Source organism: Ceratotherium simum, chromosome 17 (assembly GCF_057802395.1).
Source record: "Ceratotherium simum simum isolate JZ-2026a chromosome 17, ASM5780239v1, whole genome shotgun sequence".
NCBI classification, from domain to species: domain Eukaryota; kingdom Metazoa; phylum Chordata; class Mammalia; order Perissodactyla; family Rhinocerotidae; genus Ceratotherium; species Ceratotherium simum.
This window is the reverse complement of record NC_141916.1, coordinates 43,245,914-43,264,957: the sequence shown is the minus strand read 5'-3', so window position 1 is coordinate 43,264,957 and position 19,044 is coordinate 43,245,914.

Below are 19,044 nucleotides of genomic sequence, written 5' to 3'. Positions count from 1 at the left end.
ATTAAAGCAATGCAAGTTTTCATATGAAAACAACTCAGTAAATACTATAGTGAGCCCTTACTACTTATATTGAAGAGAATGAGATATTGCATAAGAAATGTCACTTTCTTCCGTAAATGTAAACATTTTATGAGGCAGGAAAAGTCCCACTGAGTCTGTACCTCAGCATGTTCAAGACCAGGGCTGGAAGTCAGGAGAATTAGCTGCAGGTGCTTAGGGTTTAGAAAATGCTGAAGGGACGAAAGTCTAATGTGTTGGCTCCAGGTTAGTTCTTATGATCAACTATTCTCTTTATCTTCCCATAAGACCACCTCTCTCGTTTGTTGCAGAGGTTGGGAGGGATAAGAGGACGGGGCCAAGGAGGAGTTAGAATGTTTGATTTCAAATAGGAAATAGAATTCTTCAGATGATGGCCCTGTAGCAATGAGAAAAAGCACATTTGCTTAAGCAGACTGGGGAGGGCAGCAGGGGTGGGGCATTAGAATTACTCACGTAATTTAAAGCATTAAAAGTAAATCATGACAATGGCCTATTCAGTGTTTAGGCCTGTGCGATTTCTGGCCCCTTTCCACACATTTTTCTTTTGTTTATCTCCTGAGAGATGCCCACATGTGTACAATAAAAAGAACTGAGTCATAAAAGCAGAGGCCTGTTAGCCTCCCTGAGGACCAATTAATGGTGCTCCAAATCTTGTGGGCAGGCAGATAAAAAAGATAGAGAGAGAGCGAAAGGGAAGAGGATGAATACTCAACTAGAGTAGAGCACAATTTTTTTTTCAGATGTTGGAAGGGGACTTCTTTAGCTATTCTTATCTAACTTCTTTGGGGTTTGTGGGTGTTTTTTCTTTCTTATTTTTTCTCTCTCAACGGCTTCTGTAGTCCCTCTAGTTGTAATGTGAACAGAGAGAAAAGTAGTACTTCAAAATATCAATTAGGCTTTCATCCGAACTGATGACAGCACGAGCCTGGTTGAAAAAAAAAAAAAAAAAGGCCATTTAGAATGTTTCTGTTCCTCCTTTCATATATTGGCAGTTTTATTGATAGGTGCTTGAGTTTCTATTACCATTTGTATCTCCAAGCTGGATATTACTGTGAATGCAAGGAGCTTTGTAGTTCAACCTTTAACTCCAATATCACCCCCTACGAGTCCACAGGCCTTTGAACAGCAACGGAGTGGCACTTTGAAATCAGGAGTTGAAAGTGTTTGACATGGAAAGGGGAGCTTGAAAGTCTTGCTCTTTGAACCTTTTCTTTTCAAAGTCCCACAGAAAGTACAGGCAGGACAATAATGGGCAGGCTGGGGGCTCTCTGGGTGAAGAGGGGCGATGTGGTAATGAGGATTTAAGTGTTTACCTAGCTCCATCCTACTCTGCTTCCTCCTTGAGAGGGAATTAAAGCTGCCTTAAGATAACACAGTCGCCTTTTGGTGGCAGTAGTTGGATTTTTTTTTAACATGTTAATTAATTCATTGCATAATGATATTATGAGGAAAATCCAATCAGCCAGTGAAAATTAGAAAGTAGACATCAGAAATCTCTCTTGCTCAGGGAAGTTGGGAGAATGTGGCATCATGTTCCAAAACTTTCCACTGACTGGGCAGTAGTGATTCTTGAAGCTATTCTACTGAAAGGAAAATGTGTTGCTTCACATCCCTTGGAAAGGGACTTGGTCATTACTGTGGCATTTCCTCTGTTTGACCAAGAACCTGATTAAGCTGGAAATCTGCCATTTGTTTTAAAACCAAATTCAGATCATTGATGAGTATGGGGAGGTAAGATTGTACCTTAACTTCTGGGAAACTTAGCTCTCTGTCAACAGAATGAAAAGATAAAGTTGCAGGGAAAATAACTCTACATGTACTTTCTAGTTTTTTAACCATCCGTTGAGCATGAAGAATCTTCCGACTCACTACCAGCACAGCAATTTTTAAAATGTTTTCCAGTACTGACGCATCCAGTCTGTCATGAAGTCCTTCTTTGGACCAGTGCTCATTGCCTCTGAACAAAGGTCCAGTTTATGGTGAAGGAATGCAGGAAGCAAACAGATTGCAGAGCAAAGACATGGGTGACCTTGAATTTGATGCCTTCAAAATAATAATTTGCAAATACTATTGGTCTGGTGGCTAAAAAAATTAACAGTCATATCTTATGAAAATTTAAACAAGAGATCATTGCCATCTTTTTTGTTTTAACATTGTATATCAGTGTTAAATTTGATGAAGATAAAAGCAGCCAAAATATTTATTAAGCACCTATTATATGACAGACATGGCACTTTACAATCTGCTTTACAGACATTTTCCCATTAATCTTCTCTGTAACCCAGAGATAGACATGGTTGGTTATCCTTGCTTTACAGATGATTTAAGGGTTATAGGGGTTAAGTAGCTAAAAGGTGATCACAACATGAAAAAGTAGTGAAATTAAAATGTATATCCAATCATTCTAATTCCAAAATGCATGATTTTTGAACTGTATGGCAAATGAGTATCAGAAATTTATTTATAAGAAAAATATATTTATAGTAAATTAAATGATCAGTACCTATCTAGATTATTTCCTATAACAACAACAATTAATGCCATGACGATATCAGTGAATTGCTTTCTTAAAGAGAAATTAAAACCCATTCAGTATAGTTTTAAGGATTTGGAGGATTAAGGGTGTATCCCAATTCATAAGTGCAAACCCTTTCCAAACATTCTGATTAATCGACAGAAACACGAAATTCAGTTGTTGATCGTGATTAAAATGCACAGGATCTGGAAACAGCTACCTAACTCCTTATATAATACTTTTTAATTATAAATTATCTCTGCAATTATTATGACTCTAAAAGCAAATTTTCATTAAAGCTTGACATTCTGTGGTGCTCCAACACCAAAGTAATTTGTCCCATTTTTGTGGCCATTTCCTGAGGATGAAAAAAATTTAGACTGAAATATCAGCACTCTCTGGGTTGCTATGGCTTATTGATTGGATAAAGAGTACTTTTTTTCCTTGAGCTTTGAAATGCAAAAACACACATTTATTTCCTATCATGAAGTGGTGTGTTGTTTGCATAACTAACATTCACTATGCTGTGACTACATAATGCTGGGTTAAAAATAATGACGGTTACTCTAATAAGCATAGATCCTTGTGAAATTCCTTCTGGCAGTAGAATGTTTCATTCCCTCCACAGGTTTCTTGGATAATTAATTTGTGGTTCAGTGTTTTCTATTTTCTGACCTATTTGAAATGAAAATACTTTGTTATAGCAAAAATATTTTTATTACTTAGTTTAAGCACAAATATTTACAAACATATACATAAATACACTGCATAATACTTATATATACATACATGAGCCAGTATATTAAATTAGCAGGAGTCCTGGGGACAGATTGTCTGGGCACTGGGTGCTGCCTTGAACATTTCTTAACTATGCAACTTTGAGCAAGTTACTTAAGCTCTCTGTGCCTCTCTTTACTCGACTGCAAAATGGTGATGACTGGTATAACAAATTCAGAAGGAACTTAAAAGAATAAATGAGAAAACAAAAATAGTGCCAATAAAAGTTAGCTACTATTGTTGTTAAAGATACTGTGTTTTTATTAAGTGCTCTAGTGACATAGTAACCATGGATACCAAAAGTTTTAAAGTATCTATAAACATCATGAATGTCTTACATCTCAACTTTTTTTGGTCTTGGAAACACTGAATAATTGTAATTATGCTATTTTTAATCCATTATTGTTGTTATTATCATTGACACTACCTGAAAACCAGGTAACTGAGACAAAAAGTTCAGTCAGCCCAAGGGCACTTACACAAGTTTAATGTTATTAGAACACATATTTTCTCACTAAATTCATTATACTGCAATACTGATGAAAAGGAAAACAAGCAAATAATAATTTGACCAATTCTGGAGTGGGTAGGTAGCATCCTAAGAAGCCTCTTGATTAGGATTCTACTTTGCAACATAAGTTTAGATGTGTGTGTGTATGTCTTTATTCAATATAATCACTTTAGATTAGCAGTTTTGAAGACTATCTACAAAAAAAAAAATTCGAGTTTTTCTTTTCCTCCTAAATGATGAAATTTACATAATAATGTGCCAAAGCAGAGGGGCAGGATTGGAAAACATAATAATGAAAATTGCAATAAGAAGTCCACGTGTGTAAATGGTTATGTCAAAATATCTCCTAGGAAAATATTTTTGGAAATTAAAAATGAGTATGCTTCTCTTTATAAAAAGTTATTTTAGTTCATTCAAAGTCCTAGAAAACTAATGATAATACATTAATTCCTTTATTTGCCATTAAATCTTAACAATCTGAAACTATATGTGTGGACAATGGCAATTCTATTTTTTTTTGTTTTTGTGAGGAAGATAGGCCCTGAGCTAACATCTGTCAATCCTCCTCTTTTTGCTGAGGAAGACTGGCCCTGGGCTAACATCTGTGCTCATCTTCCTCCACTTTATATGGCACTCTGCCACAGCATGGCTTGACAAGCAGTGCATCCGTGCATGCCCGGGATCTGAACTGGCGAACCCCGGACCACAGCAGCGGAGCGCGCACTTAACCGCTCACCGGGCCAGCCCGACAGTGGCAATTCTTTACCATCATTTCCTTGTCTAGATTATAGACACAAAATGCTTTAAACACTCACTACTCAGTCAAAATTTCTTCTTAAGAACTTGTCATTTTTATACAACTCTAAATCACTTATTTTATAAGATATCTAATTCTGAAAGATGTTGGAAGATTCAAAATATTTTGTTTAATTAGGAAACACAAAACTTTCTTCTTTTATCATTTCTTTTTATTATTTTCCTATTACTGAAGGGTTTCATATTTTCTCTCAATTTAAAAACTAATTATATAACCTGGTATATTTTGCACATTTAGAAATATATATAGATATAAATATTAATATAGATATTGATATGCAAAGTTGTTATTACACAAGCACTTTTAATTTTGGAGTATTTCTTTTCCTGATTGACCTAATGAACTACTCCATTGATAAATATATTTCTTCTTGATGTCTTATTTTAACATTGTGGTTTTTAAATACACAGTAATTTTCCTTACAAACCATTCAGCCATCATTATAACAAATACCAAGACATGTTCGAGGTGTACTTCTTTTTTTTTTTTTAAAGATTTAATCACTTTATTTTAGTCTCCATTTTTCTTTTGGCTTTTTTTTTTTTTTTTTTTTGAGGGAGATCAGCCTTGAGCTAACATCTGCCAGTCCTCCTCTTTTTGCTGAGGAAGATTGGCCCTGGGCTAACATCTGTGCCCATCTTCCTCCACTTTATATGGGACGCTGCCACAGCATGGCTTGACAAGCGGTGCATCGTTGCGCACCCGGGATCTGAACCTGCGAACCCCAGGCCGCCATGGCAGAGCATGCGCACTTAACTCCTACGCCACGGGCCGGCCCCAAAGTGTACTTCTTATAAACCAAAAGGATTAAATTTTATTTAGAAAACAGCTCACAAAATTCACACCATATGCAAGTTTCCTTCCCCATATTTAATTGCTTTTATGACTACCTAATAAGAAAAATTTAAGTAACTAATGAATTTATTGAACTCCATCTGCCAGATTTAACTTTTTCAGAGGGAGCTGGTGAATAAGTTTGAGTTTGACTTTCACTAGGTCTCAATTTTTCTTAGGTAACATAAGATTTCCTAAAATTTTGTTTAGAAAGTACCGTTGAGATTTATGAAACAAAGCAGTCATCCATTGTTCAACACAATTCTTAGATTTTCAAAATGGTATTCTTCAGACCAAGTCTTAAAAATTATCAGGCATTACCTATAGAGCTTGATAAAAATTAAAATTCCCTCAGTCATCCCTTTAGATCTTGGATACAGATAAAGAATCTGTATCGCTAACCATCTCCTTAAGATTTCGATGTGTTCCTAGGTTTAAGAAACACAAGTCTAAAAACTTCTTCTAAAACGTTAATATTGTGTCTACATGATAAATTAATTTTAAGCAACACACTATAGAGAATATAATTGAGTTTTCATTGAAAATCACCCACCTTTCTACTTTTCTGCTTTTCTTGCTGATTATTAGTCTGGAAAATAAACTGAGAGTGATGACAAGCCAAACTGGGTAACTCTTTCTCAAAAGAATTCATTTTGAGTGAAAACTGAAATAAATAACCTTATTAGACAAAGTTGAAAGACCCCCTCAATAACACTCAGATTTCATAAATGAAGTGAAGTAGATGAGCTACTAAATAAATATTTTAAGTATATTGATGGATTTAACCATCAATATATTTTTCTTTTATTTCTTTGTTACTGTTGTTGCTGGCATAGAGATTAGCACTTCACAACAGCTGTCGTCACCACACTCAGCAGCAATTGCGTGGAATCATAACCTAAAAGATTAACAAGCAAGTTTTCTGAAGGCAGATTTCTTAGTTTCAAATCCTGCCTCTACCTTAAAATTGCTCTGTGACTGGGGAAGCTGAACCATTGGTTTCTAGTTTGAAAAAATTCAGTATAATAATATTATCTACCTCGTAGATAGTGACGGTCACATGGAATAACACACATGAAGTTTGTGTCTTATTGTCTAGCACATAAAAAAATTCAATAAATATTAGCCAATATGATTAGTATTATCATTGGTATGATGTGAGTTACATTGAAGAAACCTCAAAACAAGACTGAAATACATTCTATGACATTGCTGAATAACTAATACATTCATTTTTTTTCGTTTAATAAGCACTGCCTACACAAGATCCTGTCTTCTCTGTTGTTTCAAGAATATATTACATTAGACTTTCATTATAATTGCTAAAAATAGTTTTATGTTTTTTCATTTTTAGATTTTTTATCAAAATTATGCATATTACTCATTTAAGGAATTACTTGTTACAATGAACAGCAGTCCTCTACCCCATTTGCCTGCTAATTTCACAATTTCCAGAGGAAATAATTTTCAACTGCAGGCAGTCCCCACATAGCATGGCAGTGCTCGACAATAAAAATGATGGCGAAAAGTGAAATTATTCAAAGCCATCTTAATAAACAAGGGAAAATGATAATTGTTCTGTGACTTTTAAAACTGTCAAAACATTCAAGTCTCTTACTGTTGGTTATACGTATATAGGAAAATGAAAAAAAGTAAAACATATTTATTTACAACATTGTAATTTTAAAACATTAGAAACATTGAAAATAGAATCTAATTCTTTTTTTTTTTTGTCCATCTTCCTCTACTTTATAGGCGGGACGGCTGCTCACAGCATGGCTTGGTAAGCGGTGCATAGGTCTCTGCCCAAGATCCGGGCCTGCAAACCTTGGGCCACTGAAGCGGACGTGCCAACTTAACCACTACACTACTAGGCTGGCCCCAGAATGTATTTCTTATTAAAAAACTTATCAAGAGTAGTTTAAACAGTGCTTGCCTTCTCATTGTAAAACATCTGATACAGAGCAAGCATCTTTTCTATGCCTTTCTGAATTGTCATCCTCCTTTCTAAACTTGGTCAGTTTTGAACATTTCACCCTTTATACTTTGAATATTGTAAAATATCTCCAAGGGTTCCTATACCGTAAAATTTTTACCAGCATCACATCCTCTGATTCATCCTTTTCATTACAACCACTTTCCGTGTTTATGTCAATCATTTCTCTTTTGCTAAGTTCCCGTGGCTGCATAACTAAAGTCCCTCAAACAATAGCAGTGTCAACATTCTCACGGTCAGCTATTTTTTCTATAATCCATTTACGTTTGATTCAAATTTCACTTCCAGTTTTATCACTTTTTGTTTACTTGTGCACTTTCATCTTGGTTAGCCAATTACCTGCTTTGATTACTCATTCCTGTAAAATGTCACGTGGGTTTATCATTGGAAAACAAGGATGCAAGACAACCGCATACTTTTCCGTCTTTGCATAAGCTAAATAATAGGTGTGCAGAGACCAATCGCCAACAGATTTTGAAAGTAGTGATGTGATTGGTCACTGATCATGAAGTACATCTATTATACTACATAATGTATATTACATAATTATTTGTAGACAAAAGAGCTAGCAGTGGAATTTTTACATTATGCAGTTACTCACAGTATACCATCATAATTGAAATTTGAACCATGTCTTAGAGAACTGGTGTCATTTAACTAAACTATGGTTATTGAAATTTGTGCATAATGAAAACTTGCTAAGAAAGGACTGCCTACATTTTGACTGGATCTTTTGGAACTTACTTCCATGCATGTAAATAGTACAGTTATATTTGTATTTTTTCATATTTCAGTTTTAGGGATTTTCTTTTGACCCTCCACTGTGGAAGAAGATAATTTAACTTTCTGTTACCACAATTCACTGTTCCTCCCATACATGTCCATGCATGCATGTGTACACGTTCACACAAACACACATTTTTTGTCCCTACACTTTCTGAATAAAATATACCATAATTTGGGGTTTGTCAGTTAGATTAGTCTAGATTATGTTGCAGTAACAAATAACCCCAAATCTCCATGGATTGAAACAACAAAGTTTAATTTTTTGCTCTAGCAAAACCCGAGGATAGTCCAGGGAACTCTCCATGACCACTGTCATGAAGGCAGCATCTCAACAGTTTAGGCTGATGGAGGCTTCATGATTCAATAGTTGTGTCCTTTGGAAAGTGTGTCCTCTTTAGTCAATTCAGCTGGGAAAGAGTTCATGGGCTCACACAGGCAATTAAAGTCTTCAAACCAAAATGACATCGGTAACTTATGTCCACAACCCACTGGCTAGCACTTATTATAAGGCCTTTCCTAACTACAAGTAACCAAGGAAGTATAACGTCCAGAAGAAGAGAACTGGTTAAGGTTGAGTAACAGAAGCCTCTACTAGTTAGTTCAGTCGTCTGTGTTCACATTATTTGAACTATGTAAATACTATTCTTACCGAGAAAAGCATTATGGTATAATTATATTCTCTGTTCTGAATAGTTTTTTTCTCCTTTGGAATTAAAAACTGTCTTTTTCCCCCTCATTTTTCTAGGTATTTTCATTAACTCAATGCTTAACACCTTTAATTGTCTAAATCTCAATATATTCGTATGCAGCAGTTATTCTTAAAACTTCATCTCATTTGTGAAATCTCTCCTGGAGATGCCTGCACTACTCTGATCTATATCAATCTGGCTTTACATCTATTGCATGATTTCCCATTATGGGATCTCCCTACTTCTTCATCTTCCATATTATTCTTTTAATTTCTTTCTTGAGTTATGCCTCTGTTTTGTATATTTTGTGTTTTTACTCTTTGTTTATTATCTCACTTAAGTGAAGTACATTCTTCACTTCCTGTCAGAGAAAGAAAACGGGAAATAATTTTTTTGAGAACTGGAATGTTTGAAATGTCTTAATTCTATCTCATATATGATTGAGATTTTTACCTTAGAAAATTCAAGTGTAGGAGCCATTTTTCCTCATAGTTGTGAAGTCATTCTCCTATATTATCCTGTTTCCATTACCACTGCTAAGTAGTCATTATACTTTAGTTGTGAGATTCGTATTGCCATCTCTCTCTAGAGGTTTCATAACATCTCTTCTTTGTTCCCAGTGTTATGAAATTCTGTAATAATATTTTCCTTGGAGTTGGCCAATTTTCAACCATTGTTCTATGTCTTTAGTAGGTCCTTTTAATTTAGAAACTTAAGTGTTTTGATTCTACTAAAATTTTAAAATTTCTCATTAATTTCCTCCCCTTCAACATTTTTCTTTCGTTCTCTGGAACTACATTTATTGAAATATTGGATGCTTTTAATAGTTCTCTAATTTTTCCTCTAATTTTTCCTTCTCTGATTTAACTCTAAATTCTGGAACATTTACTCAATATCTTCTGCTGAATTCCCTACTGTATTTTTCACATCTGCTATCATGTTTTTAATTTCCAAAAACTCTTTATCTCCCAATGTTCATTTTAAATATGTATATTTGAGCTATCTGATGATACTAATGTTATTTTAAAAAAATTTATTCTTATATAGTAACTGCTTTCTACTTGTTAGTTCTTTCTGTTTCTTCAAGACATCTTCAGGAGTTTTGTGAATCTTGAGTCTCTATATAGATCATTGTAAACTGAGAATGTGGGATAATGTGTTTGATTGTGGACTTTGTGTTGATAGTTACTTGCACCATTTCTTTGGGGGAAACCATTGGTGTTAATACTTTTAAGCCTTTTCTTGTAGCTGTATGTATTCTGCAAGGGAAAATCCTCAGATCTCCTGCCTGGAGAATAAAAATCCAGTGTCCAGCATTAAGAAAGCCAAGTATAGCAAGAGTAAGGTCTCAACATTTAGCACGTAAATATTAATTTAATCATCTTATTTTCTGTTTGGGACTCTTGCCCTTGTGTCTCATCTTCTCTCCACTGACGATCCTTCTGTTTCACCCTATTTAGTATTTAAACCTCCAATATTCTAAGAGAGGGAGGAGATTAGAAAATCTAATTTCTTTAACAGTTTCCAAGAAATCCTCTTCTTTTTATTTTTATTTTTTGTGTGTGTGAGGAAGATCAGCCCTGAGCTAATATTCATGCCAATCCTCCTCTTTTTGTTGAGGAAGACCTGCCCTGAGCTAACATCTATCCCCAATCCTCCTCCTTTTTTTCCCCCTTTTTTTCCCCAAAGCCCCAGTAGATAGTTGCATGTCATAGTTGCACATCCTTCTAGTTGCTGTATGTGGGACGCCGCCTCAGCATGGCCGGAGAAGCGGCGCGTCAGTGCGTGCCTGGGATCCGAACCCGGGCCGCCAGTAGCAGAGCGTGCGCACTTAACCGCTAAGCCATGGGACCGGCCCCCAGAAATCCTCTTCTTTTTAGCTCAGTTTTCGCCTCTATTTCCAGTGGTCGCTAGTGCTACCAATATTTAAGCCTGTGTGCCTTCTGTGGTGTAGGTCAGGTCAGTGCTCAGTCTTCCGTTCCACCAGTTTAGAATTCGTCTTTCATGTGTCTGTTAAAGTAGTTACCTTCAAACATTTGCTTTTCATTATCAAAAGTTTTGTTTTTTCTTACAGTCCTCACATTGTCCTTATTAGTAAATGTCGTTGAAAATTCTCTTTACCGTCATTTTAGTGGAGTTTAATAGGCTTTTAAAAGAAAAATACATGTGTATGTTCAATTTGCCACATTTACCTAGAAAGCTCTTTATGATTTTTTTAAATTAAAATAAACTAAAAATCAGCAATTTTCTCAAGTATTTTGATCTCTTTAATCTATAATTCCTGGCGATTCTTGGCATTTGGGTGGATGTACTTAAGAACGTTGAAACTTAACCCTCTAGTCAGGCAGAAGTGGCCATCATCTACTTTTTTAGAGGAAAGCATCCTTCCATGGCCTGGAAACCATTCACTTGAGCTGGATGCCTAAAAATAATAATAATAATAATAATAATAATAATAATAATAATAATTTTCATCCTTAAGATCTGCCCCACCTGTCCTCATTGACTCTATACAAGTGGTTCTTAGGAACGTAGACCTGGATCAGCAACACCATCATCTTCTGGAAACTTGTTAGAAATGAAGACCTAGACCCTCTGAATCAGAAACTCTGGAGAGGGACCTAGCAATCTGTTTCATCAAGTCCTCCAGGTGGTTCTGATTCACGCTAAGGTTTGAGAAACACTGCTCTCGACAAACAACTAGGGTCAGTTCTTAGCATAACACCAGTGTGAAATTAGAGTTCCAACTATGGAAAACAGTAGCTTATTCATCAAAAGAACTGCAAAACTTTTAAATATATATTGGTGGCGAAATGGGGATGAGTCTTAAGAGTGTTAGTAGGAGGGCAGAATTTAAGGTTGGATGAGTGAGAGTTCATTGAAATGCGGGCACTCAGTTTTAACATTCTGGCAAGAACACCTACAGCCAATCTTAATATGCTTCTAGGCTAGCTCTAGAAGCATGGGCCTGACAATGATCTTTGCTAAATGAAGTGGGGATGTTGTATTGTCTTGACAGAGTATTGAGGAAGAGGTCACAAGAACATCACAACAGGGCGTGTTAGAATGGATTTATGATGTGAGATCACATATCTGACTACATTCCCTGAGAGCGCTTAAAAGACACTCTATTCTTGCAGGTAAAATATTTGGCTTGTGAGATGAACAACAGTATCATTAAACAAACAAACAAATAAATAAATTACCTCAGTGGTGGCTATCCTTTATAAGCAAGGGTCCTTTGGTAGGAGATGCTGCTATGTGATTGGGCTCTCTAGTGCCAATGCAGATAATAGGATCCAGGGTAGCAGAGGTCATGTGGTGGCAATTAACAATTAGAGGCAAGATAAAGATAATTACTGTAATGAGTTCCAAGCTTTAATGATAACCAGAGAACATTTACCTGCAGATATTTATGGTGATGACACTAACAGACCAAATTATCTGTAGGGGCAAGGAAGCTGGGCAACCAGTGGTGGTATTGCTTGCATTATATAACCAAAAACATCAAGAGCTGTGAGACGAAGGCTGATGTGAGCTGCCACAATGGAAAATTGTGATGCTTTCTTCAGTTTCCAGATGTGAAGTAATTCTCAAATTCAGATCCCATTGACTGAAGGGGAAAGGAGATCCATTTGAGGAAGAATTCAACAAAGCCCTTGTCCAAATATTATATATTATATTATATTTAAATATATATAATACATACAATATTCTCTGACTCATTCCCCAAATGGATACTCAGCTATTTATCAGAGTTAAATGACACTGAGAAAAGGGAAATACATCTTTTGAGAACTATTAGTAGAATCTGAGATATAATATTATAGAGGGATTCCCAAAGCCATTGCGGCTGTTGTGTTACAAGCATGGAAATGGAGTCTTGGCCCAAATCTGTTTCACAGTGATTCCAATTGCTCTGCAGAAAGATTCTTCAGTTTCTCTCTTATTCATTATGTACTTATTTGTTCCTTAATCTTTTGAGTGATTGCCATTACTTTAGGAAGGAGCAAATAGAAGCTACTTAATTTTCTCTTTCCTGGCCAGATAGTAAATCAATAACAAAATCATATACATCCTGGATGATTAGCAGAGATTAACACCAGACTTAAATATGGATGGCAGTGAGTCTCCATCGAATTCCCATTCAGCTCACTGGGAGGGTTCCTGCCAAAAAAAAAAAAAGCAAAATACAGACAAATCATGACAAATAACCATAAATATAACTAAGTCATAATCCCAGTCTCAACTGTTGTGCTGAATATGAATATGTAAAATTTACTTAGAACAACTCAACACAGTCTATTCCACAGTGTTTCTAGCACCATTGGAGCCGTGAGATCATATTTTCTAAGTAGTAGATCAGCTTCCACTGAAGAATGAACTACCTATGAGTCATTTAACCCAAGGACAGAGAAAACTTTGCAAAATATGGCATACACTGATCTGACGTACAAGAGGCCCAACAAGCAACGTGCTTTTAATTATTAAAGGAAGTGTAAGGTTCAAATACTTGTATTTTCCATAGAGGGTATGTCCCAGCATGCACTGGTTAGGCAAATCCCTTCATTTTGTAAGGTTTATCACCCACTATTTGGCACATAAGTGTCTTTCCATGCCACCCAAGAAACTCGCCACCTCTTGCTCACTGGGTAAAATTAGGATGCTATTATTACTATTGGGGACCAGTGAGATGTTCTACAAACAATAGGATAATAAAAGTCTCTTTGAACTATATTTCCATTGAGAACAGGATATTTTATATGCTCTGGGCAAAAGTGAGTGTGTACTATTATCTTTGAATTTTTTGTGTTGTTGTGTATTGTTGGAGGATTCTAAAGTTTTTTACCTGTCTTTTTTTTCCCTCTTTCTCAAATTTCTGAAGAGAAGAATGCTTCTAGAAGCCAAGATGGGAAAGCGCACTAAAGTCTTACTTTCACTGAGCCCCTGTTTTCAGTAATGTGCCTCATTTATCTGCTGAAATGTCTATTGTCCCCAAAGTCCAGGGCTGCTTTGCCTCAATTTCTTTAGTGGATAGATATACATTTCCAGCTTGATTAGGATAGTAAAATATTAGCAGTCTCCTAAAACTAAAAGGTGGTGTCAGGGATAAGAATTCCTAACTTCTCATCTTATAGACTTTCACCCGATTCACCTGTTTTCAGCGCACTTTCAATCTTCTGCCTTTTGAGGTATTTGGTACTCCAATCATCAGCATTAATTAAAACAATCAAAATAATGGTGCCCCAAATAGAAAAATTAAAAAGAAGATAAAGTAAGCAAGTGATATTTTCTTTGTGGAATTCTGCTTAGTGAGTTTTTTTTTTTTTTTTTTTCTATTTGGGAGTGATGTAGATAATTAGATAAGACAGATGATAGACAGATAGATCGATAGATAGAAAATATATAGAGATACACAGGTAGATACATAAATATAGATAGATGATATGGGTAATTATAAACAATGACTCAGGAATAATTGGTTGAGTGACTCTACAATTAGGCTTCTGTATAAAGAAAATGCTATAGCAATCGTTAGCAAACCAAAAGGAGTTTAAATGCACAAATAGAGCAGCAAGGAAATAAAAATTTTAAAGCCATATTTTTTAAAATTAGAGATAAAATTTTATGGAACATATGAAAAGAATGAGAATACCAAATCAGCACTTGCTTCTATTCTCACTACACTTGATTAGAGAGACATTCTTGGCCATTAAAAATTTTTAGAAACGCACTGAAAAAAGAGCTCTATTTTATTGGAAAAGCTGTGTTGGCTCTATCTTTATGGCATATTATTTTTCATTTATATTTCCTTCATCTAATTTGATCTTTTGGATTTAGGGGATTTAAATATCTGCCTACAGCAAATATACAAAATTTTCCTTTCCCCAGACATAAATTCTAATCAAGAAAAGCAATAGGTCATAATAAAATCACAGATTGTTTAAATAAATGGGATCTCTGTGATAATATGGCTTTTTGATTGCATCTTCTCATTTTTACATGTTAGGAAACTGAGATCTAGAAAAGTTAAATATGACAAAAAGTCATACATCAAGTAGCTGAGCTTCCGTTCCCCAAGATACTGCTCTATACATTGTACCATAGTGTCTCTCAAATATTATTCTTTATCCAATTATCATTGTTCATTAAGTAAATCAATATATTTCTTAGGCATGTGATTATTCTTAAAGGCTTCACATAAGCTTCTCAAAGGTTATTATTCTTTCATTGTCTTTCAATAGATACTTCCTAAGTATTATGTATATTCGCACTATCATAGAAATATCGTTAATAGGCAAAACATGTCAATTGGATACTCTTTACCAAAATTTGAATTGATTTTTAATAAGAAACAAGGAGGTGTGCTGCTAAGAATCTTTAAGAATTGAATTTGCACTTCCGTCTTCTTGTTCTACATAAGAACATCCAAGGGCTCCAACCTCCTCTGCTTATGAGAAATGTATCACCACGCAGCTCAGCCAGAGTAATGTAAATGATATAATCAACAACATGTTCTATAAGGAATGCTTTAATCATTATGGGTTAAATAATGAAAGTTTTAATATTTAATATGTTTTCCTAGAACGATGGACAAGTTCAGCACCAAGGTAAGACTGTAGGTGACATAAGGGAACCACAACAACCTCTTATGCCCCCTGGGAAGAACTCTGCAGCAGACCCTCCCTTTGTTCATCACAAGCGCCATAGAGAATAATAATATCAATTATCCAACCATCAAATACAGGTAGAGATTTCAAGGGCCACAAAAATGTCAGTGCAGCATGTTTTTAGATGATTTGTATAGTATATAGATATTTAAAAAATTTCAGTACAAATTAATACTTGAAATATTCATCATTATATGGTAAGATTTGTATTATATATGGAAGAAGAGAACGCCTCAGCTAAACGACTAAATTGTAACTTTAAAGATGTACTTAAGTGTTGGATGAAAATAGCTCTAAATATAGTTTTATTTATCCATCATCTGCTTCCTAGAATTTTTATTCAGAACACACAAAACACGTGAAAACTGGGCTCATTTTTAAGGTTCATACTTTATTTAGGATTCACTTCACAAATGCAATTTTAAACCAAGAACATATTAGTTCAGTTCAAAAACAAAAACATTCATTTCATTGATCCCCCTACCTTGTGTGAACATCTTGCCAGATACTGTGTGGAAAAGATGAATAAGAACAATCTTTGCATTAAAGGTATGTGTATTACATTAGGGGAATAAACACATAATTTCAATATGATCTGGTAAATAGAATATTAATTAAAATGTAAGAGTAAAACAGGTAAAGAACACCTAAACCAATCTATGTATTTAGGAAAAAGCCTGGAAGAAGTGACCCCTAAGTTGAGTTTTCAAGAGTAAAATTCAAGTAAAGAAAGGCAAGTAGAACAGTTGATGCAGAGGCAAAATACAGTGTGTCATATGAGGGGAAAACTTGTAAGTTCCTTGGCAATTCAACTCTAAAGTGGGAGGCAGTTTTATTCTCACTAATGAAAGCCCAGCAAACAAAAAGTGCATCTGTACACGTACAGGACTTAGCCAAATGGAATTAAATCTCACTGAAGAAACAAAGCTGAAGATAATTTTTAGTTCTTCTTAAAGCTGTATTATAACTTTCAGATCATAATGTCAGGTTAGATTGCTTACATAAAAGTGAAAAATATTGTTTAACAGGTTCTTTGAAAGTAGCACATAGTGTAATAATTAAAGACCTTTCCGTTTATACTCTTTCCTGTATTTTTCTACGTTTCAAGACAGAGTATCTTTTAATGAGCTTTAATGTATATTTTTAACATTTACTTTGGATTCTTGGATTCAACTCTTAGCATACAGAGTATATCTCAATATCTGAAAAATAAATATTTTTGTTTATTTCTCACTAAGATAACTTTAGTGGAAGTTAAGTGGATTAATGAATCTTCTTTTACCTTGTCACTATATTCATTCTTACAATGCCCAGTAGAGACCCTTTTCTTTAGCAATATTAAAAACACCTAATATACGTTGAGGCCCTCTTCTAATAACTCGACTTGCAATAACTCATGCAATACTCATCACAACTCCAGTAAATAGGTGTTATATCCAAGGCGCAGAGAGGTTAAGTAGTTTGCCCAAGTTCACATGAGTAGTAAGTAATAGAACAGTCTTCTCTAAACTCTTGGATTTTAAATACTGAGTTACGATGCCCCTGAGCACCCAGTATAATTTTGTGAAGAGGAGAAATTAATGCAGAATAAAATTAATGCAGAATAAAAAAGAGTTTATATATATATTTCATAATTTATTTTCAACACCATTCTCTGACTAAACTTAATAGATTTGTTGTATTTTTGAACCTCATTAAATTACCTAAACTATTTTGAGGACCAATTACTATTTATCAAGGAAATAACACCAGCTTACGTTGTTTTCAATGACCAAACAACAGGATGATTTTCTAGATGTTTTTCATATGTTCAGAAGAGTTGAAGGCAAGCAGAATTACTGCAATGGGTCGTGTGGGAAGGACATATTTTTATTTCAGTCCTACTCCCCTAAATATGAGATTCCCATCCTGAGGACTGTAGGCAGGCCATGAATTTAGCCAACGGTAAAACAGAGGTTCATTTCTATAGCAGAGGAGAAAACGTAAGTCAATACAGCCCAAAAGACCAGCATTTTAAAATGAATAGTGATAGCTGATGAATCTATTCTGCCTATTACCATGTTATAGTCATAAGAGAGGAAAAGGATATTTAGAGTTGAAGGGTAGTAGATATGGAGCAAATAAACTAAAATGGTATAACAGAGTGCACAATCAACCTATAGAATATACTACTACAGAATGTAATATCATTGAATAATGTGGATGGATTCTTCAAACATTCAGGCAATTTTATGACCATAGACCACATTTGTCTTCATATAAGTTAAAAAGATGGTAATTAAATCTCATGCTTCTGGAAGGAAAGTGATTGCCTATTAGACATTATTTTGGATAATGTTTTTATTTGGTTTCTTCTGAATTACAAGCTGGTGTAGGAAGGATATTAAATTGTTTCTTATTATTTGGTAATTCTTGCTTGTCCCACTTTGTGGCATTTATCTCATATGGCTTTGTATTGCAATTTCTTGTGTACACATTCAAGTCTTTTTCATCCTTAAATTGTTAACTGCTTAATGGGAAAAACTAAATTTATTCAATTTATGTTTTCCAAATAGCTAATGAAGTGACTTACATATGATAAGAGATCAAGAAGTATATGCCATATGTTTTTCTCTCTTAGAAAGAGAGTGAGCTATTGAAAAAAAAATACAATAATTTTAGCATTCTTCTGAAATGTTGCTTAGAAAAAGAGAATATTTCCTTCATCTATATTTAGCTATAAGTAATATGATTAACAAGATATACTACACAGTTTTAATTTTTTGGAGATTTTATTACTATTTTTTTTCTAAGAAATGGAGAATATATTATTATTCCCAATTTAGAATATATTATTATTCCCAATTTACAGAAGGGAAAACTGAGTACTAGGGATGGTGTCATCCTTCCTGTCTAACTGTTGGAGGTAAATCCAAGAACCTAAGAAACTTAATCTTCCAATTTCCAACTCATGATCTTCCGGTATACCAGGCTGTATCCTCAGAAATTTATTTAATCCCCAGAATTGAAGTATCTCACTGAGGTAAGTAAATGCAGTCCTAGGACAAATCTTGATTTCTTTCATCAAATTTTCAACAGTTTGCTTAATATTTTATTAGTACAAATTTTGCTTAGACATTTAGACACACATTTTGGAGAGAAAGATGTGAGGGGGCACCAATATTATTGCTAAGATTGACCTGGTTGTGTAACATTAAAATGATTTAATTGTATAATGTAGAATGAGAAAATACTTTAAGAAACCAGTTGAAAAATTCTCTCCTTGCATATGTATATGTACAAATAAATAGTAAGAATCTGCAAGACTGTTAAGAAAAACCTACTCTTCTCTACAGATAACAAGGGCTTGTGTTTTTAATGTTCTAGAAGAGAAGCAAGCTAGTTAGCAGGCAGTGATTCCCTGACTACT